Raw genomic sequence first — 25,420 nt, forward strand, 5'->3', positions numbered from 1 at the left:
GGTTTCTGAACCATTCTCCCTTCAATCTCTAGATTTGTAACTATATTTAATTTTTGTCTTTTTTTCAACTGCCATGCTAGCAGTTTCCCACACTTGTTTGCTGATTCAAAGGATCTTTGTTTCATTTGTTTAATTTTCCATTCCACCTCTTGATTTATCAATTTCGAATATTGTGCCTGGAAAAATTTCACTTCTCTCAGCACTTCCTTCGACTTGGGCCTAGATCTTAATTTTTTTTCTCCTTCTTTTATTTTCTCCAATATCTTCTCCTTCTTTTCATTCCAGAACTTTTTCTTAATCGTATTTTGTTGTATTAGAAACCCTCTCATAACTGCTTTACTTGCGTCCCAGATTGTTCTTTTTTCCACAGTGGTGTTTAAATTTATCTCAAAATAGTCCTTTAAAGTTTTTTGAGCCTTCTTAACAATCTCCTGATCCCTTAATAGGGTGTCATTCATTTTCCATCTAAAGGATCCGGTTATGTTTAGTCTCAGTTCCACTTTCAGTGCATTATGGTCGGAGCAGGTTTTTGGGCAGATTTCCACTTTTCTAGTCTTAGGTGCCAGTCCTCTAGTTATCCATATTTGGTCGATTCGTGTCCATGTCAGATGAGCTTCAGAAAAGAAAGTTCCTTCTTTTCCTAGGGGGTTCTTAACCCTCCATATGTCAATTAAGTCCATGTTGTCAGTCATTTCAAAAAAAAGTTTTAGGTAGTCTGCCATCTTTCGTTATGTTAGCACTTTGCGACTTATCCATGTTTACAGATACGACCCCATTCATATCACCCAACATAATGATGTTGTTATAGTCTAAGTAGTCCAGCATAATCTCATGCAGCTTCCTAAAGAATTCCGATTTTCCTTCATTTGGAGCATATATTCCTAATATCAAAAATTTTTCTCCTTGTGTCTGGATTTCAATCGCCAAAATTCTGCCATGTTCATCTTTAAATAAAAATTTCGGTGACAGGCTCTCCTTTGCATATATCACCACTCCTCTTTTCTTGACTTTATCCAAAGAAATAAATTCTTGGCCTAATCTTTTATTAATTAACACTTTTCTGTGGAGCCTTGTCACATGTGTTTCTTGCAAGCAAATAATGTCCAATTGTTCTTTTTTCAAAATATGAAATACTTTTCTTCTTTTTTCCGGAGAGTTTCCGCCATTTATATTCCAGCTGAGAAGCTGCAGAGACATCCTGGTTTAATTGGTGGGTCTTACAGTGGGGTGTCTAGGTTTTCCTCTGATCCCAGAGGTGGTAGTGCTGGTCCAGATCCAGACGGTGTAGGTTTTGGTGGTGGTCCCGATGGTGGTGGTGGCCAAGAAGCTGCAGCTCCTTTTTGGAGGTCCTCCTCGTGGTCGTGTAGGAACTTCTGCTGATCCTCAGGTGTTTTGATTCTTACTTTCCTTCCTTTATAGGTAAATGATAGTCCTTGTGGGAACTCCCACCTATAAGGAATTGCGTTGTGTCTTAACAATTTGGTCAGGTCTGTGTAAGTGGTCCTAAGATCCAATAGATGTTTGGGTATATCTCTGTAGATTTCAGCCTTTTTACCTTCTATCTCCAAAGATTTTTTAAAATGTAGGCCTAATATCCTATCTCTTTCCTCTCTTGATCTCAAAATAACCAAACAGTCTCTGGCCTTATCTTTCTTTACCGATCTTCCCAGTCTAAAGGCCGTCACGATTTTGAAATCTTTGTCTTCCTCAATTCCCCAGAATTTGGAAAATAGAAGTGTCAGAAATCCCTCTAGATTACCTACCTCCAATTCTGGGATTGCCCTTATCCTGAGATTATTTTCCTTACTTTTCAATTCAACCAGTGACAGGTAGGCTTGTTGTTCCCCTACCTGTCTTTTCAGAGGCCTTACTTCCCCCTTAATCTCATCAACTTTTTTGTTTGCCTGCTCTGCTTTTTGATTGGCTTCCACAGCTAATTTATAATTTTCAGCCGTAGCTCCTTGCAAATTCTCAATTGCCTGAGTATGCTGGGAAACCTGATCAGATAATTTACTAATAGAGGATGTAGCTTGGTCAATTTTTGATGATTGATTGTCCACCTTTTGGTTTAAAATTGCCAGTTGCTCCAAAATTTGTTTCAGGACTGTTTCAGATCCTCCAGTTGCCATATCTTCTGTAGCAGGCTGCTCAACTTCCACCTCCTGTGCTGTTAGCACAGTTGGGACAGATGATCTACGTTGATGAGTTAAAGTTGTTTGAACAAGTTGCACAGATTTCTTTTCTTTTTCTTTTTCTTTAGCTTTGGCTGCTCTTGTTTTCCCTGAGCCGCTCATTCCACACCTGCCTCAGTTCAAGGTCAAATTGTCTTTTATTCCATGAGAGAGACAAGTCCAAAATATAAACAATTAAACCACAAAAAATCTCAATAAAGTACAGTTCCCAGGCCTCTATGTCTCCACAATCCTCTAGGGGGAGTATTTCAGAGTTTCAAGGAAGGAGAAAACTCTTTTCCGCCATTGAAGTTCCTATATTCCCCGTATTAAGTCTTTGTAATTCCGGAGTACAAAAGGAAGGTTCCCAAGGCTTTCTATTTCTTGGATAAAGGCCCACAAGGTGTCAAGAATGGTCCCAGCAACAATGTTTAAGCGTTAGTATCTCAGTCTATGTAACAGTTTAAACTTCAGCAACAGTATCAGCAGTTTGACAGTTCTCTATTGCGCTCTGGCAGCCCGACAACTAGGTTGTCCCTTTTAACTCCGTATAGCTCAAAAATAGGAAGAAAGTTCCGAAAATAGAATCCACAGGTTTAACAAAGATTTCCCTTTTGTCTTCTAAAAACAAAGTCTATCAATGCACCTTTGTTCTGCTTTTACGATCCTTTTTGGACGCTACAGCACTCTTCAGAGCCCTTGCTTTGATCTAGTTAGCAGGATCGGAAGACGGACTTCCTGTTACTCGCCTCCCGTTTTCAGCCAAAATCCACAAATTTAGTCCAAAATTTAGTACCCCTTACTCACGGGTATGTAGCTGTCAATTTCGGTGTTTTCAAGAAGAAAGGTCAGCGCTCATCGGCAGCAGCAGCGCGGCTTTGCTTCCACGAAAAGAGCGATGAACTCACAGCGCCGCTCCCCCTTTCACGTTCCGGAGCCCCTTACGAGGTTCCTTCTTCGTTTCTGGGGGGGCTTTTGGCGCCCGCCGAGTCCCACGGCCACAGGCTCGCTCTGCCTGTGGTTTTTCTTGGTGGGTCTCCGCTTTGCCGCAGCGGACGACCCTTTTTCGCGGAGCCCCTCTTCACAAAGTAAAGAGGACCGCCATTGCCGTTTTGCGCCGCCTCCGGAAGCCCCTTATCCATGCATTCAGATCAATCTGAAATCTGTTGCATACAGCAATCCATATGTTGATTCCTAAGCCAAGACTAGTTCTATCATAAACTGAAAGATAAAAGCTTGGATTTTAAAAAGGGTGTGGTTATTCACCATGGAACTGCATTAAGTCTTCTGAGAGGAAGTGCTCATTAATGGTTCCTCATCAAACTTGAAAAAGTGACAGGTGAGCTGCCACAGGGTTCTGCCCTGGGCCTGGTATTGTTCAACATCTTGATAAATGACTTGGAAGAAGGAGCTGAAGGAATGCTCATGGAATTGGCAGGTGACACCAAACGAGGAGAGGTAGCTAATGCCACAGAAGTCAAAATTGGGATGCAACATGACCTGAACAAATTAGAGAACTGGGCCAAAACTAACAAAACAAATTTCAAAAGAAAGAGCTGCACAAATATAAGGTGGGGGGCACCTGGGTTGCCAGTAGTACATATGAAAAAGATTGAGGGGTCTTAGTAGACCACAAGCTTAGCATGAGTCAACAGTGTGATGCAGCAGCAAAAAAGCTAATGTATTCTAGGCTGCATCAAGAGAAATATAGTGCCCCAATCAAGGGAAGTAATAATATCACTCTATTCTGCCTTGGCCAGACTACACCTGGAATACTGTGTCCAGTTCTGGGCACCTCATTTTAAGAGGGGTATTGACAAACTGGAACACGTGCAGAGGAAGGCGACCAAGATGACGAAGGGTCTAGAAACCAAGCCTTCTGAGAAACAGTTGAGGGATCTGGGCTGACAGTGGAATGGACTTTCTCGGGAGGTTGTGGACTCTGCTTCATTGGAGGTTTCTAAGCAGAGATTTGCTGGCCATCTGTCATGGATGAACTGAGATTCCTGCATTGCAGGGGGGTGGACTAGATGACCCTTGGGATCCTTTCCTACTATACAGTTTTATGATTCTATGTTTCTATGACATTATATTATTCAGATCTGCCACCACCAAAAGGATTTTGATGCCCTTTATCTTAGGATCTGCTGGCCTGAACCCATGCCAGCCTGTCTGTCCCTAAGATCTCTGTCGGCAGATTGCAGTGAGATTTCATAGTTTCACTGCTATGTTTGACTGAATGTTTCTTTGAGGTATGTCATTGATTATGAACTGTTTTGTGCTGTAATTGCCCTAAAAAGCACCATTTTTTAAATAAGCAAATACTCACACTTGCTTACCAGAAATGACTGCTGCTCTCTCCTTGGTTACTCCCATGTCATAAAAACTCATAAAACTATTATACACATGTGGGAGCATCATGGTTAGCAAAGATGCAGGGGACACAAGGTCCGAGAAGCCAAGCATTGCCCACATGGTTGCAATTGACAATGTAACTTAACCTGTACAGGAGATTTTTATCGCAGGGGAAACAACATCCAGTCATCAGACCACTTGACGATACTACTGAGTTCAGATACTGTTCAATTATTAATTTTTTAGCCAGATTTATATGTGACTTAATCAAGAAAAACCTCTTAAGAGGTTTACAGAAAACTGTTGACTCTGTAAAGAATATTTGGCAGTATTTAATAGTGTCAAAATTTGACAGTGTTTGATAGCTGACAGTCGTTGGTCATCAAACATGTATAAATCTAAGATAGCTTATCAAGATTTGTTGGTATCACATGAATTTCCAACACTATGTCTACTTGTATCTATGGCTCCAGAAATAAAGAAAATGCATGATACACCTAATATAAGTTCATGTTTTTGAAGAAGGACCCCTATCTTAGTGGCAGCACAGACTTAGCATTCAGGTTGTTTGGGGTACTGGGTTCAACTAAAGGCATATCCAGTTCAAACATCCTCTTCTCAGGTGGCTGGGCTGTTTCAAAACCACTGAGGCCTTGGAAAACCACTGTCAATTGGAGTAGCCCAGCTTGGCTCAACCTTGTGTCCTCCTTAATAATATAAGAGCCTACTGGATCAGGCCAGTGACCCATCTAGTCGGGCATCAAGTTCTCTCAGTGGCCCAACAGATGTCTATGGGAAACCCACAAGCAGGTTTGGGACTCCAGATGTTTTGGGCTGTGACTTCCATCACCCCTGACTGCTTGCCCTGACTGCTGGCTGTAGCTTTCAAAAACATCTGGAGGGCACCAGGTTGGGAAAAGCTGGAATTGACAATAGTGGTGCACCAGTGGTGTGACTCAATATAAAGCAGCAATAATACCATTTTTAAAACACACCTTCACATCTCAGTCTTGTCAAACAATCCACCTCTTCACTGGGTTTGTAATTAGTTGGTTTTGCAATTTGTAGGCAATCCCTAACATGATACCATTCATTCCAAGCAGTGAAGAGTAGAACTTAATACTGGCCACTAACTCAGTTTATTGTTTTTGTTGGGTTTGGACCTTAAATGAATCCATACGGGACCAGAATGCATGAATCCAACATCGCTTGCAAACTGCATTTTCCAGATAATTTTTTATGGTAAGTCTGGAAAAAACGTACAGTTTGTTGGAAATCAGTCCTGGGTAACCTCCCTTGAAATAAATATAAGTTGTGCAAGAGTCCCAGAGGACCCCAGTGTATTTCCTGTACATTATGTGGGACTGGCTTTGTGCCCCACATTTGATGTCTGTGTAAGCAGCCTTTTGCATTGGCTCCAGGAAAGAAACCTTCTTTGCTGTTCCATTTGAACATGGCCTTGTGGAAACTCAGGACGGCAGGGCCCTAACATCATCTCGACTATATGTACACTTGGTCAGGCTGTGTAAACTTTGACATGTGGATGTCAATCTTTCTCATATTTGCAGATGGCTTTATCAGAGTGTGATTAGTTTCCAGAACAAATTTGAGCAAAAGAAAACATTACCTACAGTATGTAAGCCAACAAGACCCGCTAGTTTTCAGATTTGTCTATTTACATGGGCACTGGTTGTTTTGCTAAGGCTCTCTAAAAGGGATGGTAATTGAATGGTGCCAGTACGTTCATGGAAGCTGATGAGTTGTAAAGGTTTTATAAACAACCAGGGTGGATTTGGCCATAGCCTTTTTTCTCTTGTAATGTTTGTTAATCCCATTGAGCAAGTCGGCACCTAACGCAGAACAAATACTCTAGAATTTGGAGGTGTCAATAGTGTAACTTTGACTGTTTGTAAAATCGTTCTCCGATATCATCAGTAAGTTTACCAAATGTTCCATGACCAAATATAATAAAAGTGTTAAGTAAGCGCTTGTGGAGATATAAGGGGAAACGTCTATTGCTATTTTTAGTTCAGCTGCTGTGTTTGTTAAAGGATCATGGTAAATAAAATGGGGCAATGACTAATAAATTCAGTCATTATCCTTATAAGTTTGTTGATGTTGTGTGTGACTTCCCAATTCATTGAACATACAGTGGGGAGTGTATTTACTTTCAATGGAGAGCTCATTCTGTTCACTGTTAGACCATGTATAAATGGCTCCAGGTTTTTTGGGCACCCTGTCAAGGAAGAGAAAAATCATGTTCAGAAACCAGCTGCAGTTTTTTCATTTACAAAAGACTCAGAAGTGCATAGAAAGTATGCCAAAAGTTTGAGTTCGAGATATATATGAGACATGGTTTTTAATTAATCTATAATTATACCTGCCTAATCACATCTTAGTTGAAGCATTTCAATCAAGAAAAATAAATTGGTAATTGCAAGATAGATTAAAATATTTAACAACATGCAATGAAAGCATCCAAAGACTTGCAACATTGATGCATAATAGTTCAGAGCCAGACAAAAATGGGTATAGAAAAAAATATTGGCCAAAATCAGGCAAAGGTAAGCACATTTAAGTCTCCTTGATTTCAGTGAGTGAGTTAATTGGCTTAATTTTGACTGGATTATGCCCATTTTTGGTTTGTACAGCTCTATCAATGTGCATGGTCTGTTACAGAGTAATAAAAACACACACAAAAAAAAGTCTCCCTGCCCCAAGGAGCTTACAATACAAACTTCAGAAGGGAGGGAGAGGCAAAATGTAAATGAGAATAAATATAATCATATGTCTGTAGGCTTCAGTAAGGTTGCACAAAGGCATGGAAATGATGAATTTTAAGGAAAGTTTTGAAGAAGCACCAGCCCATCCTAGAATTCTTCTAGGCATAAAGGAGGCAGCAAGAAGAATGGCTGCACAATCCAATGGCCCACAATCCAATGGCCCTGTGTGGGAGCTGAAAGCAAAACTCCATGCGCTCGGGGGGGGGGGGTTGACCACCTTCTGTCCCAGGTCCATTACTTCTTCATGTTGCATCGGGGGTGGCTCTGTGACAGTTGGGAGTTGTCTGGGCTGCACAGAGAGCTGAAATGGGAAAGCCCCTCCCCCAAAAACCTTACCAGAAGCATCTGCCTTGTAACTGGGTGTTTTCTTTCCTCTTTCCTATTTGTATATGTGGTGCTCTAAGATCAGACCTTCCCACATCATAGTTTTTCTTTTCTTTTCTTTCCTTTTCTTTTCTTTTTGCTAGTGTAAGATAGGTCTGTAAAAGAAAGTAAGAAAACTGACAATTATGGGCTCAATCTAGCAGAATGTTCTGTTGAGCAAGCCCCACCAAAATGAATGGGTGTAGTGCGGTTGTAGCATGGGAGAATTTCTCCGTGGATTATACCTTTGCTATGTTTCATTATGGATATATACGGTATGTAGAGAGAGAGAGAGTGCCAGCTATACATGTATACACACAAACATACTCAATTTAAAAATATAAGCATAGTGTTTGCTTGGTGAATACATGTGTATGAAGCTGTTGACAAGAATGCCGCTGCTGGGGGTTAATAAACAGACCCTGCCGTTTGCAGTATTGATGGCAAAAGGAGATGAAATGGCTGTGACATTTAAAGGAGGAATTTGTGAACCACAAATATGAGCATGAGTGACACAGCATGGCAGCACATAAAATCAATACAAATAACCTAAACCTTAATACCTTGATCCCCGGGAAGAGTGCTGCATTATCAGAGACGGCAGAGCAGCATCAGTCCTGGATTTGACTGTGTTGTGTGTTATTGACAATCTCACTCAAAGAGGCCCTGTGCCAATTAACAATTAGGACCTCCTTTATTGGGAGACGGCCCCGTTTCTTTGATTTGAAAGAGATTTCAGGCTCCTATTCAGCAGCTGTGAGGATATTTCCCAGTTCTCAACCATCATCAGGAGAACAAGGGTGATCTATGTTGGGGGAAAAATATTTTACAGTGGTACCTCGGGTTAAGTACTTAATTCGTTCCGGAGGTCTGTTCTTAACCTGAAACTGTTCTTAACCTGAAGCACCACTTTAGCTAATGGAGCCTCGCCGCCGCTGCACAATTTCTGTTCTCATCCTGAAGCAAAGTTCTTAACCCGAGGTAATATTTCTGGGTTAGCGGAGTCTGTAAACTGAAGCAAACGTAACCTGAAGCGTATGTAACCCAAGGTACCACTGTACTCATTTGTTCTGATCATGGAACACCCTGTCTATGGTCACGGATATGATGATATGTTGCTGCGGTCCCTGGTGTATGATGCTTGTGGGCACAATGATGACCTTGAGGTCTTCCTCTGGCACCCACAAAGCTTCTGGCTCACTGTCCCCTTGGTCATGAGATGGTGAGGGTGGCTACCTTTTTATCCCTTGAAAAATACACAGAGGTGAAGTTGGTAGAGTGGTGCTCTTCCAGATCTTCTCTTTCACCTCTATGTACCTTTCAAGGCTCTGAAGTGAGTGTCTGTTTGCCTTCTCTCTGACTCTCAGGGGGGGAGGGGCTGATCTAGGGGAGGGGGGAAGAGAAGACACCAAAGAAAGAGCTTAAAGCCAAAATCACATAAAGTCAAATCACACTCGCCCTGCACCTCCAAATGTTCTCCCAAGAATGTAGGGGGGGGGTTGCCAATAGTTCCTTTATCCCCAGGCACTCCCCCCCCTGCGCTTTTTATTTTTAATTCAGCCAAACACATAAAGCTGAATTTGTACAAGTTAAACATGTGTAAGTTGCAAGTCAACTGTACAGTACAGTGGTACCTCGGGTTAAGTACTTAATTCATTCCAGAGGTCCGTTCTTAACCTGAAACTCTGAAACTGTTCTTAACCTGAGGTACCACTTTAGCTAATGGGGCCTCTCGCTGCTGCCATGCCACTGGAGCATGATTTCTGTTCTCATCCTAAAGCAAAGTTATTAACCCGAGGTACTATTTCTGGGTTAGAGGAGTCTGTAACCTGAAGCGTATGTAACCTGAAGCATATGTAACCCAAGGTACCACTGTATAGGATATTGCAAACATCTAATGTTCAGCCTGCTAAATCTTCAGCTGTGGTTTACTAATTCATTATTTAGCTAATCTCAGATCTGTGACTCTGGTATTAATTTGACATACTAACACTGAAGAGGAAGTAAGGGGGCTTGGCCACAAAGCCTTCATGTTTTGCACTCAGCATCACGAACGCTGAAAGCCAGAGTCCTGAGAGCAGTGGAGCCAGAGCTGGAGGCACTGGAAAGGTGAAAGCCGCCATCATTGTTTGAGTTCTGTTTGTTAATGTGTGTACAGAGGAACTCTGTTTGTTTGTAGGTCCTTAGTAGAAGTGTGTCTAATGTTGACTTTCAGAGTCTAATATTGTTTGAATTTTCTATCATGAGCCACATCGCCAGAGTGCTCTTTCCTTCGGTGTTTGTACATTCATTACCTTTTTGAATGTCTTGAAGTAGTAAACAGTTAATTCTCCAAGCTATGCCATTGTTAGAGAGAATACGATTACAGGCAGCGGGAGAAGATTCCATCTGTGATCCCTTCGTAATAAATAAGTTGGTCATTTAAATCACACATTCCAAACAGCATTTAACCCTAACTATATAATATGACTATAGGAGGATTGTAGAAATACAAAGGTTGGGAAGTCATCACTACAGATGGGGCAATTTGATCCTATGTTTCCAACTTCGTAATTTATTCTTAAACTTTATAAGTGGCTACCTCATTCCTCCCATTCAGAAACTTTGTAAATAAAGCATTTGGGTCAATGTATGTATATGTTGGAAATTACAATTGCACTATTAAGAATGTAGGAAACTGCCTTCAGACGATAATTCTGTGTCATCTACTCTGACTGAATGTTTCTCCAGGGTTTCAGATCAGAAGTCTCTGCCAAATCTACCTCACTATCCCTTGAACTGAGCCTGGACTTCTGCATGCTCTGCCCCGGGTCACAACTTTGAAACCCTGGAAGTTCAGCCCAGATTGGGGGAGGGGATGGTGTTAAAATAACCTTCCCTCTTTTGCCTCTGGAGGATAGCGAAGGATTTCAGGGGTTGTGGAGCAACTCTCTCCAGCATTCCTGCAACTTATTTTACAGTGCCAGTGGCCATTTTTATTCTCTCAAAGTGCTCCAAGTGTTGTGCAGGCCTGGTTTACACTCTACAATATACTCAGGGGTGGGTGGGTGTGATTATTTTTGTTTGTTTGCAGTGCAAGCCTATACAGTACATATCTACTCAGAAGTAAGACCCTCTGAATTCAATGGGTATTGTACATGTGTATAGGATTGCAGCCTTCTTATAAGCTGCCTTTCCCAGACTCAAGGTAACAACAAACATACTACAATGAAGCAGCAAATTCAGCAAAAACAACAACAATAAAATGTGATTTCAGAACAGTCCCCAAAGCTGCTTGGGAAAGGTGGGCATTGAAGCCCTTGTGGAATGTCCTCTCCGGCCTCTATAAAGGTGTAATTCAGAGCAACTGCAGCAAAACCCATGCTCTTAGGTCTTGACGTTTTTCCCTCACCTAAATACCCTCCAACATATCCCGGTGGAAAACCAGGGGACACATCTTCTGGGGCCGTGCTCCTGTGCAAGTCATGTGACCCACGTGATATCATGGCACACCAAAACGTATGTGCTTGGGCACTGTGCTTTCATGTGAGATCACACCCAAAACTGGATGTTCCAAACTACAAGAAAAAAGATTCCACCTAAACATTAGGAAGAACTTCCTGACAGTAAGAGCTGTTTGACAGTGGAATTTGCTGCCAAGGAGTGTGGTGGAGTCTCCTTCTTTGGAGGTCTTTAAGCAGAGGCTTGACAACCATATGTCAGTGTGCTCTGATGGTGTTTCCTGCTTGGCAGGGGGTTGGACTCGATGGCCCTTGTGGTCTCTTCCAACTCTATGATTCTATGATTCTATGATTCTATGTCCCAATTTAATCAGGACAGTTGAGGGGTATGCACCTAATCACAGCAAATGAGAACAGATTAGAAGTTCTCAACTGCCTCAGGGACTCAATCAGGGAAAGACGATCTCTAAGGTAGCTTGATCCCAGGCCATCAAGGGCTTCAAAGATAATAATAATAATAATAATAATAATAATAATAATAATAATAATAATTTATTTGTACCCAGCCACTCTGGGCAGCCTCCAACAAAATATTAAAATACAGTGGTCTGTTAAACATTAAAAGCTTCTCTAAACAGGGCTGCCTTCAGATGTCTTCTAAAAGTCTTGTAGTTGTTCTTCTTTTTGACATCTGGTGGGAGGATGTTCCACAGGGCAGGTGCCACCACCGAGAAGGCCCTCTGCCTGGTTCCCTGTAACTTGGCTTCTCACAGTGAGGGAACCGCCAGAAGGCCCTCGGCGCTGGACCTCAGTGTCCAGGCAGAACGGTGGGGGTGGAGACGCTCCTTCAGGTATACTGGCATAGCTGTCAAAGTTTCCCTTTTTTAAAGGGAAATTCCCTTATTCCGAATAGGATTCCTTGCAAGAAAAGAGAAAAATTGACAGCTATGTATACTGGACCGAGGCCGTTTAGGGCTTTAAAGGTCAGCACCAACACTTTGAATTGCGCTCAGAAACGTACTGGGAGCCAATGTAGATCTTTCAAGACTGGTGTTATGTGGTCTCGGTGGCCGCTCCCAGTCACCAGTCTAGTTGCCGCATTCTGGATTAGTTGTAGTTTCCAGGTCACCTTCAAAGGTAGCCCCACATAGAGCGCATTGCAGTAATCCAAGTGAGAGATAACTATTTTTTTAAAAAAATATTTTTATTAATTTTACAGGATACAGAGATACAGAAAAGAAAAACAGATAAAAGAAAAAGAATATAAAAGTTTCAAATTTCCGTAATCCTTTTATCAAATCTACTGGACTTCCCCACATCCTCCAGACCTTGCATTATTTATAATACAAACTTCAGCAATTTGTCATCTTATTTCATAACTTATTGTATCTTTCAATTTATCATGTTATCAAATTCCAAATATTGTACACCAATTCTTATATATTTTAATTAAAACACAATAAAATTATTTCCTAATTCCACCTCAAATTTCTTATACCTTAATTTTCATTTCACCTAATTGCTATTGCTGGGGCTAAGATTTCCTAAAAGGTGCATTTTCTTAGCATTCATACAACTTATAATGTTTTTGTAGATAGTCCTTAAATTTTTTCCAGTCCTCTTCCATTGCTTCTTCTCCCAAGTCTCGGATTCTGCCAGTCATTTCAGCCAATTCCATATAGTCCATCAACTGCGTCTGCCATTCCTCCAGCGTGGGTAAATCTTGTGTCTTCCAATGCTTTGCGATGAGAATTCTTGCTGCAGTAGTAGCATACATAAAAAAGGTTCTATCCTTCTTTAACACATTCTGGTCTACAATGCCCAGAAGAAAGGCCTCCGGTTTCTTAGGTAAGGTATATCTAAATACCTTTTTTAGCTCATTATAAATCATCTCCCAGAAGGCCCTCACTTTCGGACATGTCCACCAGAGGTGAAAGAATGTCCCTTCCGCCTCCTTACACTTCCAACATTTATTATCAGACAGGTGATATATCTTAGCAAGCTTGACTGGGGTCATGTACCACCGGTATATCATTTTCATAATATTTTCCTTCAAGGCACTACATGCCGTGAATTTCATTCCGGTGTTCCATAACCTTTCCCAGTCTTCAAACATAATGTTGTGTCCAATATCCTGTGCCCACTTTATCATGGCGGATTTGACTATCTCGTCCTGTGTGTTCCATTTAAGCAGCAAGTTGTACATTCTGGAGAGCAGTTTATTTTTTGGTTCTAACAATTCTGTCTCTAATTTCGATTTTTCCACCTGGAATCCCACCTTTTTGTCCACTTTAAAAACCTCCTGAATTTGGGCATAATGCAACCAATCTCGCACCTTGTTTTTTAATTTTTCCAAGCTCTGTAACCTCCAATTGTCTCCAATTTTTTCAATTATTTCCCAATATTTTGGCCAATAGGCCTCCATATTGAGTCTCTTACATGCCTTGGCCTCCACCGGTGAAAGCCACCTCGGGGTCTTACTTTCCAATAAGTCTTTGTATTTTGTCCAGACCATAAAAATTGCTCTTCTAACAATATGGTTTTTAAACAGTTTATGAACTTTAACCTTGTCATACCACAAATATGCATGCCACCCAAAAGCATTATCAAACCCTTCCAGATCTAGGACATCAGTGTTCTCCAGCAAAATCCAATCTTTCATCCAGCAGAAGGCTGCAGATTCATAATATAACCTCAAGTCTGGCAGGGCAAATCCCCCTCTTTCTTTCGCATCAGTTAAAATTTTAAACTTTATTCGGGGCTTTTTGCCCTGATAAACAAACTTAGAAATATCCTTCTGCCACTTTCCAAAACATTCCACCTTGTCCACGATCTGTAGGGTCTGAAACAAAAATAACATTTTCAGCAATACATTCATCTTTATAGCTGCTATTCGACCTAACAAGGAAAGTTTCAATCTTGACCAAATTTCCATATCTCGTTTAATTTCTGACCAACATTTCTCATAATTATCTTTAAACAAATTCAAATTTTTGGAGGTCAGATACACCCCTAGGTATTTCACTTTTTTAACCACATTTAATTCTGTCTCTTTCAGGAACTCATCTGTTTCTGTAGATGTCAAATTTTTTGCTAAAACCTTAGTCTTTTGCTTGTTCAACTTGAATCCCGCCACTCGACCAAAATCAGAAATTAATTCTAAAACTCCTTTAGAACTAGAGACTGGCTCCTGTAATGTTAATACCAAGTCATCTGCAAATGCTTTCAGTTTATATTGTTTCACTCCGACCTCGATTCCTTGTACCAACCGGTCCTTTCTGTTCAATAGCACCTCCAGGACTGAAAAAAATAATAGAGGTGATAGGGGGCACCCCTGTCGTGTCCCTTTTTCTATTTTGAACTCCTCTGTCACCACATTGTTAACAATCAATTTAGCTTTTTGCTCTGAATAAATTGCTTCTATTCCATTTTCAAACCCCCGTCCCACTCCCATCCCTTCCAAATTTTTCTTCATAAACATCCAAGAAATGTTGTCAAAGGCTTTCTCCGCATCAATAAATATTAACACCGCTCTAGTGTTAAGATTTGTTTGTAAAAGTTCCAAAATGTCGATGATGTTTCTTGTGTTATCAAACAAATGCCTACCAGGGAGAAAGCCTGCCTGGTCCTTATGGATCACTTCATTAAGGACTTTTTAAAATCTATTTGCCAAAATGTCCGCAAAGATTTTATAATCCACATTTAGGAGTGAGATGGGACGGTAGTTCTTAAGTTGGGTCTTTTCAGTTTCTAGTTTAGGTATCAATGTGATGAAAGCTTCTTTCCACGTTTCCGGTGCCTTCCTCCCCTCCATAATCTGATTACAGACCTCCATCAAGGGTTGTATCAAGTAGTCCTTCAAAACCTTGTAATATTTGGAGGTAAGTCCATCAGGGCCTGGAGATTTGCCTAGTTGGAGGTTCTGTATGACACTTTCGATTTCCTGCCGTGTAATTTTACCATTCAGGGTTGTTCTCATTTCCTGGGGTATTTTTTGTAATCCATTGGTTTTGACATATTGATCCACCTCAAACTCTTTCTGCGGCCCTTGTGCATAAAGTTCTTTGAAATATCTCTGGAAACACTTTCTAATTTCCTCGGGTTTCTGAACAATTCTCCCTTCAATCTCTAGATTTGTAACTATATTTAATTTTTGTCTTTTTTTCAACTGCCATGCTAGCAGTTTCCCACACTTGTTAGCTGATTCAAAAGATCTTTGTTTCATTTGCTTAATTTACATTCCACTTCTTGGTTTATCAATTTCGAATATTGTGCTTGGAAAAATTTCACTTCTCTCAGCACTTCCTTCGACTTAGGCCTAGATCTTAATTTTTTCTCTCCTTCTCTTATTTTCTCCAATATCTTCTCCTTCTTTCATTCCAGAGTCTTTTCTTTATCGTATTTTGTTGTATTAGAAACCCTCTCATGACTGCTTTGCTTGCGTCCCAGATTGTTCTTTTTTCCACCGTAGTGTTTAAGTTTATCTCAAAATAGTCCTTTAGAGTTTTTTGGGCCTTCTTAACAATCTCATGATCTCTTAGTAATGTGTCATTCATTTTCCATCTGAAGGATCCGGTTGTATTTAATCTCAATTCCACTTTCAAGGCATTATGGTCGGAGCAGGTTCTTCCAAGTGAGAGATAACTAGAGCATGCACCACTCTGGCAAGACAGCCCATGGGCAGATAGAGTCTCAGCCTGCGTACCAGATGGAGCTGGTAGACAGCTGCCCTGGACACAGAACTGACCTGTGCCTCCATGGACAGCTGTGAGTCCAGAATGACTCCCAGGCTGCACACCTGGTCCTTCAGGGGCACAGTTACCCCATTCAGGACCAGGGAATCCTCCACACCTGCCCGCCTCCTGTCCCCCCAAAACAGTACTTCTGTCTTGTCAGTATTCAACCTCAATCTGTTAGCCGCCATCCATCCTCCAACCGCCTCCGGACACTCACACAGGACCTTCACCGCCTTCACGGGTTCTGATTTAAAAGAGAGGTAGAGCTGGGTATCATCCGCATATTGTATCAGCACCTTGTATGGAATTCCTTGAGTAAATCTACTTGGTAAAGTAGGAAGCTATGCAAATATCTCATATAAATTTATTCTAATACTATCTCAGGAGCATAACGGCCCAGCATAGGTTCAGTTTCATCAACCTCTCAAGAGGAATTGTCACTGTAAGGTAAATTGGGAATTTGTCATGGATTGAAGGCAACCTGTTAATCTCAGTGGTTTCAACCTTTCCTGCAGTGATATTCCAACTGCCTTTAATCCTGCAAATTACGCTTGGGGTAGGGAGAAGCTTTAGTAAATGGATAAAAATGTCAATAATCAGATATTAAGGTCCCCCCCCCCTCCGGTCCTTTTATTCACTGTGGGGAACTTTTATGAGAAGCTGGGATTACAACAACAACAACAACAACAACAACAACAACAACAACAACAACAATTTTACCAAAGGTGTCATGGGCTTTGAATACGCTCAACCTCAGGACGAAAGGGAGAAGTGTGCTAAGAGGAAGCCTCGTGATCAACTCTCACCCAGAAACCAATGTCCCCACTGTAGAAGGATGTGTATATCCAGAATTAGTCCCCACAGTCTCTTACGGACTCATTGTTAAAACTGTGTTTATGGAAGACAGTCTTACTCAGCTATGAGTGATCACCAAAGAACAACAACAACAACAACAACAACAATAGTTGCTGTTATTATTAATTTGAACCCCTCCCATCTGACTGGGTTGCCCCAGCTACTCGGGGCATCTTCCAGCATATATAAAAACATAGGTAGAGGTAAAGGGACCCCTGACCATTAGGTCCAGTCGTGGCTGACTCTGGGGTTGCGGCGCTCATCTTGCTTTATTGGCCGAGGCAGCTTGAGGGTCATGTGGCCAGCATGACTAAGCAGCTTCTGGCGAACCAGAGCAGCGCACGGAAACGCCGTTTACCTTCTGCCGGAGCGGTACCTATTGATCTACTTGCACTTTGACGTGCTTTCGAACTGCTAGGTTGGCAGGAGCAGGGACCGAGCAACGGGAGCTCACCCTGTTGCGGGGATTCAAACCACCGACCTTCTGATCGGCAAGTCCTAGGCTCTGTGGTTTAGACCACAGCGCCACATTAAAACTTAAAAAGCTTCCCTATACAGGGCTGCCTTCAGAATACAGTGGTACCTCGGGTTAAGAACTTAATTCGTTCCGGAGGTCCGTTCTTAACCTGAAACTGTTCTTAACCTGAGATAGCACTCTAGCTAATGGGGCCTCCTGCTGCTGCCGCGCCACCGGAGCACGATTTCTGTTCTCATCCTGAAGCAAAGTTCTTAACCTGAGGTACTATTTCTGGGTTAGCGGAGTCTGTAACCTGAAGTGTCTGTAACCCAAGGTACCACTGTATCCCTCTTCTTCCATTTAAGACATTGCATTCAGCCAGAAATACTTAATAACTGCTTATTAAGCAATATATAAATATTGGCAAATAAAATACATTCTGAGGTAATCTTTGAGATAAGATAGACCAGTCATATAATATAAGTTGACAGTCTTCCCAATCATAATTGAATGTGCATAATTTTTGATGATATTTTGAATTTTGGCAAAATGCCTTGAAATTCTAAATGCTAATTGTTTTAAAACTACAACCCTTGTTTTGCATCAGGGGTGCCAAGTAGGGGGGCCTGGGGGGCTTTGGCCTCTCAAAAATTTTCAGTGAAGGGGTTGGGGCCCTGAAAAGTTCTATGGTGGCCTTGTATGCAAGCTGCAGAGCGTCCTTGCATCCGGCACACAAGCTATGGGGTGTCCACACAGCATGTCAGCACGCCCCACGGCATGTGCACATGGCATGCCAACATCTCGTGGCGTGGGTCCCCTCAATCATAGGGGCAAGGCGGCGCACGTGTTTTGGATCTCATTTATAGATAGAAAAGGTAGTGGATTCAAAAGCAAATGTTTTTCAATCTTACTTTAGATCATTTGGAAGTTACTTACAATGATTCCCTTTTCTGAACCCAGTGTGACAATGTCATTGGAGAATATAAGCACACAGAAAACAGGAAGTTGAGGGAGAAAGTAGCAAGTTTATTACAGATGAGATAATGGAAGGTTATGGAAAGGACAGCAAGGGTTTAGTAGACTTTCATCTGTCTCTGGCTAAGGAAGGGATAACTCCCCTATGTACAAACATATACATTCACGCACATGTATGATGGCTATCTAAGCTGTCTACCCACAGCAGGTGTTCTTTATTCATGGTAACTGATTGCAAAGAACAAGTAAAACAGGTATAACTTAATTGACAATAGTTGGATCATGTTGCAAAAAGGGCACTCTCACTATTACTTTGATAGCTTTTGAAACTGAATGGGCTGTGATTGACCACATGATAGCGCTGCTGTCAGTTAACCATTCCTATTCCATGCTTGCTACTCATTCATCAGACACTATTCTCTTTATCTTTGTCCTTTCTGTATAAAGGCCGACTTTTCTGTGTTTTTCCAATCCATCTCCAGGCTTCATGTGCTCATAAAGCTTCTAATATAGGCTGGGAAGAGCAAGGTCAGTTCAGATCTGGAGGCAAACTCAGGAAGGGATGGGGCATAAATACCTGACTTGCCATATGCTTGCTATAGAATGACATCCAAAATTGAACTCGGTGAATTTCACTGATGTGAAATTACAGTCAGAAATGGGGTGGGGTTAGGATTTATAGAATCAATTTTGGTTGCAATGTGCACATGTACAAACTAAGATTTGTGCAGCATTAAGAGTACAAAATCCTCAATGCAACATGGAATGAAGTGTGAAAGTTGATATGTTTCAGGGAAAGAAAGGGAAAGAGAAAATCCAACAGAGCCTTGTTCCCACCTTCCCCCAACAGCTGATTTCCTATTGCAAACTATCACCTTGCATATGTTTTTGACTCTATCCAATATCCAAAGCCCTGAATGGATGAACTATTTTCCTAGCACACAATCTCAGAGCACTTAGGTGCACAAGTCTGTTCATTCTTACCTGTGGAACAGGTGGTTGGTGGTGATGGGGGAGTCAGAAAGCAGAATAGGTATAGAAGGGGTATCCAGTGTCAAAGCTGTCATAGGTCTTTGCATAATTGGCACAAGTTCAAAGTTAATATTCTAGTATAGGGGGCTATCCTATCAAAATCTTGAAGATAAATTTCTGAGCTAAGAATTGACCATCTAAAACATGGGGGTCACTAACCTATGTCTTTCCAAAGGTTGCTGAATGACAGTTCCCTCCAGCCTTGGCAAAAATGGCCAATGGTCAAGGATGCTGGGAATTGTTGTTCATTAATATCTGTAGAGCCCAATGCAAAGGAGGTCCCAAGAAGCTCCTGAACCAGCAGGGCTTATTCAAGGCACATTACTGTCTCATGTCTGCCCTGTGCGACCCAAGAGATATACTCCCAGAATCCTTTATTGCTGGGCCAAAATTCAGAAATCACACACCACTGAATGGACACAGGCCTATAAGAGGGCAGGAGACCCTGGGGCACCCTTCTCTAGCGCCATGTTCTTTCTTCGACACCCCTAAATGCATGTTGCTGCTGACCTGGGTAGCCTGTGCTGTTGCGCTAGTCCTGGTAACAGCAGTTGCAATCTATGGGGATCAGCTCAAGGCAGCTGATTTGAAGCAGCCAGAGTCAGTGTACTGTAAAGTTTGCTTGTTTGAATAAGGAAATGTGGATATCAAGAAAGTAAATAACAGCTGTTCCTGATGCAGGGAAGGCTGTAATTACGGTGATATATTTCTCTTGCCTGGTGCCTTGTCTAAAAAAGATACAATATTGGGCTCATAGTCGTGTTAATATGTCTCATAGGTTAAAGCAACTTGGTGGTCAACAGTCCTTTCCACACAAGGTGAAAACATAGAGTTGAAACTGGGACAATAGGGATATGGCAGCAATTTCCATTGTGTGCTTAAACAAAACCTGCCGGTTGTAAATTACTGTTGTTAATAAGAGGAAAGCATGAGCTCAGAGAGCAGCTGTCATGTAAAAGCCAATATTTAAAGGCAATATGTTTGCATTACAATTATATTTACCTTTAACATCTTCTGGGCATTATTAATTTCCTGCATTATTGCCCAGTTTCACATTTTATTTTACATAATGAAGCTTTTTACTCCTCAGTGAACCCATAATTGCTAATTGCCACAGACAAAACTTGGTAGTGTGGTTGTGCATAGGAGGATCACAGATGCTGAAGGTTATATTTCATAAGCTCTTTTTAGATACATTTAATTAAATCAAAAGTATCTAATCCCTTGTGATCCTCACAGGACAAAGTAAAGAGAGACTGGTAAAGAGGACTTGAGGATGACACTTTTAGAATTATAGGACGAGAAAGGATATGTGAGTGATTTCCTAGAGATCTGCATTGACCTTTTTTAGATTCTTGAACCAGCACTGGCTGGTGACGTTCAGGCAAAATTCACCAGACAAATGTGAATTTTTTATTACAAAAACATTGGTTTCAGCAAACTTGAAGTCCATAACTAAAGTTCATTTAAAGAGTTTCGGGAAGAAGGCTCAATAGAAGCACAAGTACAAACCATATACAGTGGTACCTCAGGTTAAGTATTTAATTCATTCCGGAGGTCCGTTCTTAACCTGCAACTGTTCTTAACCTGAAGCACCACTTTAGCTAATGGAGCCTCCTGCTGCCGCCGCACCGCCAGAGCATGATTTCTGTTCTCATCCTGAAGCAAAGTTCTTAACCTGAGGTACTATTTCTGGGTTAGCGGAGTCTGTAACCTGAAGCGTCTGTAACCTGAGGTACCACTGTACATCCATGGAGGCTGGTCCAGCAGGGCAAATGGGACAGCCCCCACCTGCCTGACCTCTTCCTTACATCTAGTCCAGGGAATGGCACTGTCTGTCAGCTTCCTCCCCTGAAGTCTCTGTGTTCCCCTTGTTGTAAGTTACTTTGGGTTGCCTCGGGCAAGATAATGTAGCTAACAAATTTTTAATAATAATAATAATAATAATAATAATAATAATAATAGTGACTAAGCAGAGAGGAGAATTAGTTGTCTCTGCCTCCCATTGGCATTGATATCTGCGTCCTGTTTGGGCTCCCTGCTTTCTGTTCTACCAGTCTCAGTGGGCACCACCTACATACATTAAGGAGAAAATGGAGAGAAATGTAAAAAGCAGAAGCGCCCAGTGGATGTGTATAATGATCAAGACTTCCATGCCACAGTCAGATGGACTGATGATTTAGGACTTGTAGATGACATGCTTTCTTGAGGATATTGATTAAAAGTATCAGGCTTTTGGAACTTTGCTTCCTGCAGATCTCAGCTCTTCTCCAGGGGTCAGGGGAGGGCCTTAAATGCATTTCGCTACCCTCTCTTCTCCCCAATGACTAGCAAACACAGAGTAAATTATGCAAGACAGTAAAACATTGCAGAATTAATTAGGCATAATAAAGAATCATGCTAATTGGCTTAATCTGCATAATGTCTACACAGAATTCAGGTTGTCTTGGCACAGTGTTTTGGTTTACTTTTTAATCTCAGAGAGTACACATAGTCTGGGTCTCCATGCCACTGGCAAGCTATTACCCTTTCTCTATGAAGGAGGGAAAGCAAGTTTCCATTGGAAAATGGCAAATGACAATTAATCATTTCCACCTTGTCTACTGGAGGGCTGACACTGTAACTGTTTCTGTGACTAATGCCTTGAGCCTTATTGAAATCTACATTGAATAAATGGCTGATAACGATCCTCTGTCTTCTGTTTGAGATGACCTTTCAGGGGAGGGGGAACCTGGTGAAGAAATGAAGTCCTCCGATCCTTTGCTTGACACAAACACTTCCCAGGAAATCTCTAAGAACTCCAATCTATCTTCATTTATAGGTTAATTTGCATTAAACAAATGTCCCCATAAGCAAACGGCAGTTAGCAAAACCATATGGGCATTTGCCTACCAGGGTTATTAATGTTACACATTCCATCTGGAAGCGTCCATTTGGAGAGACAATAAAGATCCAAGGTCACATTAAAACACAAAGTTGATTGCAGAAAAGGCTCACAATGTATGGGATGAAGGCCATAAATGTTATGACAATTATAAATGACACAAATGCATAATACATAGCCCTCTTGTAACATGAACGCATGTAACAAAAGAAAATACTGTTTTTGTTGTCAACTATTTTATTACAAACTCACAGTGAAGGGAATAATTCACTGGGGTCTCTCAAAGATTTGCACTGGATTTATTTGTTAATTGTCTGGAAACGGGTGAGCAGTGAAGGATCAAACTATGTGGCGATACCAAGTGAAATATCAAGCAGACTGTAGGGAGCTCCAAAAACATCTCTCCAAATCAGATGAATAGGCAACAAAATGTCGTTGTGGGATTATGCATGTTGGAACAAAGATGCTAGCCACATACAGTCGTGCTTTGGTTGTTGAACGCCTTGGTACTCGGACGTTTTGGCTCCCGAGTGCCGCAAACCCAGAAGTGAGTGTTCTGGTTTGTGAATGTTTTTTGGAAGCCGGACATCCGACGCAGCTTCTGATTGAGTGCAAGAAGCTTCTGCAGCCAATCGGAAGCCACACCTTGGTTTTCAAACTGTTCTGGGAGTCAAACAGACTCCTGAATGGATTAAGTTTGACAACCAAGGTACCACTGTATAAGTGGGTGGTATCTGAACTGGCATTGGCTAGAGATTACTGGAAGGAGATTATGGGACCATAGATAACAGTTCTAGGGGTGGCTTCCAATATATATAAAAATATAATTAGACATCAAACATTTAAAAACTGCCTTCAGATGTCTTCAAAAGGTTATATAGTTACGGTACTTATCTCCTTGATTCGTGGGTCACATAACTACACACCCTCCAACATTTCTCTGATAAAAATAGGGACGTCCTAAGGGACGCGGGTGGTGCTGTGGGTTAAACCACAGAGTCTAGGACTTGCCGATCAGAAGGTCGGCGGTTCAAATCCCCACAACGGGGTGAGCTCTCATTGCTCAGTCCCTGCTCCTGCCAACCTAGCAGTTCAAAAGCACGTCAAAGTGCAAGTAGATAAATAGGTACCGCTCCTGTGGGAAGGTAAATGACATTTCCATGTGCTGCTCTGGTTCGCCAGAAGCAGCTTAGTCATTCTGGCCACATGACCCAGAAGCTGTACGCCGGCTCCCTCGGCCAGTAAAGCGAGATGAGCGCCGCAACCTCAGAGTCGACCACGACTGGACCCAATGGTCAGGGGTCCCTTTACCCCTACCTTTACCTTTAAGGAAAAGCGAGAAACCAAGATGACTTCTGTAAATCCAGGACTGTTCCCAGAAAATAGACACACGTGGAGGGTCTGCATATTTGTGACTCCTAGCAACAGATATTCAAAAGCCATCATGCCCCTGATACTGGAAGCAGAAGTTAGCCATCATGACTAGTAACCACAAACTCTTTTCTGTCCCACACGCATTTTATACTTCCATGAATTTACGGAGGCTCGTACACACAGTTCTGTTAATCTCCTGTTCCCTGGTCAATCAGCTGTCTACCACTCAGCCAGTCTTAATCCTATAGTATAGGAAAGGCAAAGAGGTCTCTTCCATGTGTCTCTGGGCAGAAAAACCACATGACTGATATTTGACTATTAGGAGGACTGAAGGCTTTTAAGCCCCTGATGATATATTTTGTGTCTGTAAAATAGGGATGTGAAACCTCAGGTCCAGGGGCCAAATGTATCATCCAGGCCTTGTCATCTGGCTCTTGGGACTCTTGCCAGAACACACACCTCACCAGCCCTACTTCATGCCCTCACATGTTTTTGTAGTGCATCCTTGAACTCTGATAACAGCTCTTGAGAGTCAGTGTGGTGTACTGATTAAGAGCGGTAGACTCGTAATCTGGGGAACCGGGTTTGTGTCTCCGCTCCTCCACATGCAGCTGCTGGGTGACCTTGGGCCAGTCACACTTCTCTGAAGTCTCTCAGCCCCACTCATCTCACAGAGGGTTTGTCGTGGGGGAGGAAGGGAAAGGAGCTTGTGAGCCGCTTTGATACTTTGAGAAATCCAAACTACTACTCTTCTTCTTCTTCTTCTTCTTCTTCTTCTTCTTCTTCTTCTTCTTCTTCTTCGTTCCCTAGATGGAGGGTGTGTGTGTGTGAAAGAGGGGGGGGGGAGAGAGAGAAGAAACTAGCCCACTGTATAAAGGTAAGGTTTCCATTGGTTGTTTTGCTCATTTTTGCCTCTGGACACACCCATCACTGCAATTTGGCCCCTGGAAGGTTTTTCAGATGGGAATGTGGCCCTCAGTCTGAAAAAAAGGTTCCCCACCCCCACTATAAATGAAACACATAGACAAATAAATTGCACAATGTCCTCTTCCATTACAGTAAATGCCTTTCCCATTTTTCCCTGGCATAAGGCAATACAACATTCTTACCAGTAGCATCGTACATGAAAACAGTGTTTAATCTTGCCCCATATGAGACTTCACCACACTCCTGAAAAAAATGCCAAAATCTTATTGCTCAGTCTCTTAGACGCAACACAGGAAGCTGCCTTATAGCAGATCAGCCCATTTGTCCATCCAGCTCACTCCTGTCCATTCTGAGAGGCAGCATCTCTCCACGGTCTCAGGCAGAGCACCTTCACATCACCTGCCACCTGAACTTTAGCTGAACATGCTAGGGATTGATCCTGGGACCTTCTGTATACAAAGTACTGAGCTGTGGTTATAGAGAATAAATGGAAGTGAAGCACGCTAGACTGGCTTATCTGTGCACACTATAAAAAAATAGGGATAGGGATTTATTAGGGAAAGAGAGAGGCGGTAGGAGTACAGGGATAGTGCCTCTATTTTGTTTATTTTTAAAGAGGGAAATACAACTCACATTTTTACCACCGTGTTTCAGATACAAGTTAAACCAGGTCAACAGCTTAAATGGCTTCTGTGCAGGTGAGCAAAGAAAAGAAAAGCATAAAGCCTCCAAAAGTCTGTCACCAGATCCCTTCTGTTTCCTCAAATTCCTCCAACGTTGTGCTGCATATTTTGATAGAAACTGTGGGGAGATATACAACAAAGAAACCATGCTAGCAGGATGTATTTGGTTTTCACCATTCCCATACCCTCCAACTGTCCTGATTTTCCAGGGACAGTCCTGGAATTATGAAAGCCATCCCAGCTTCTGATTTGATCCTGGAATGTCCCTGTTTTCCCCTCCAGTCCTGCTGCTGCCAGCTCCCTCCCTTGGGCAGCTCATAGCAGCTGCTGGACAGCAGGCAAGGAGGAGAAGAAGAAGCTACAGCCGCCAAGGCCCAGCCAGGTG

Source organism: Podarcis erhardii (genome assembly GCF_964252035.2).
Source record: "Podarcis erhardii genome assembly, chromosome: 8".
Lineage (NCBI taxonomy): Eukaryota > Metazoa > Chordata > Lepidosauria > Squamata > Lacertidae > Podarcis > Podarcis erhardii.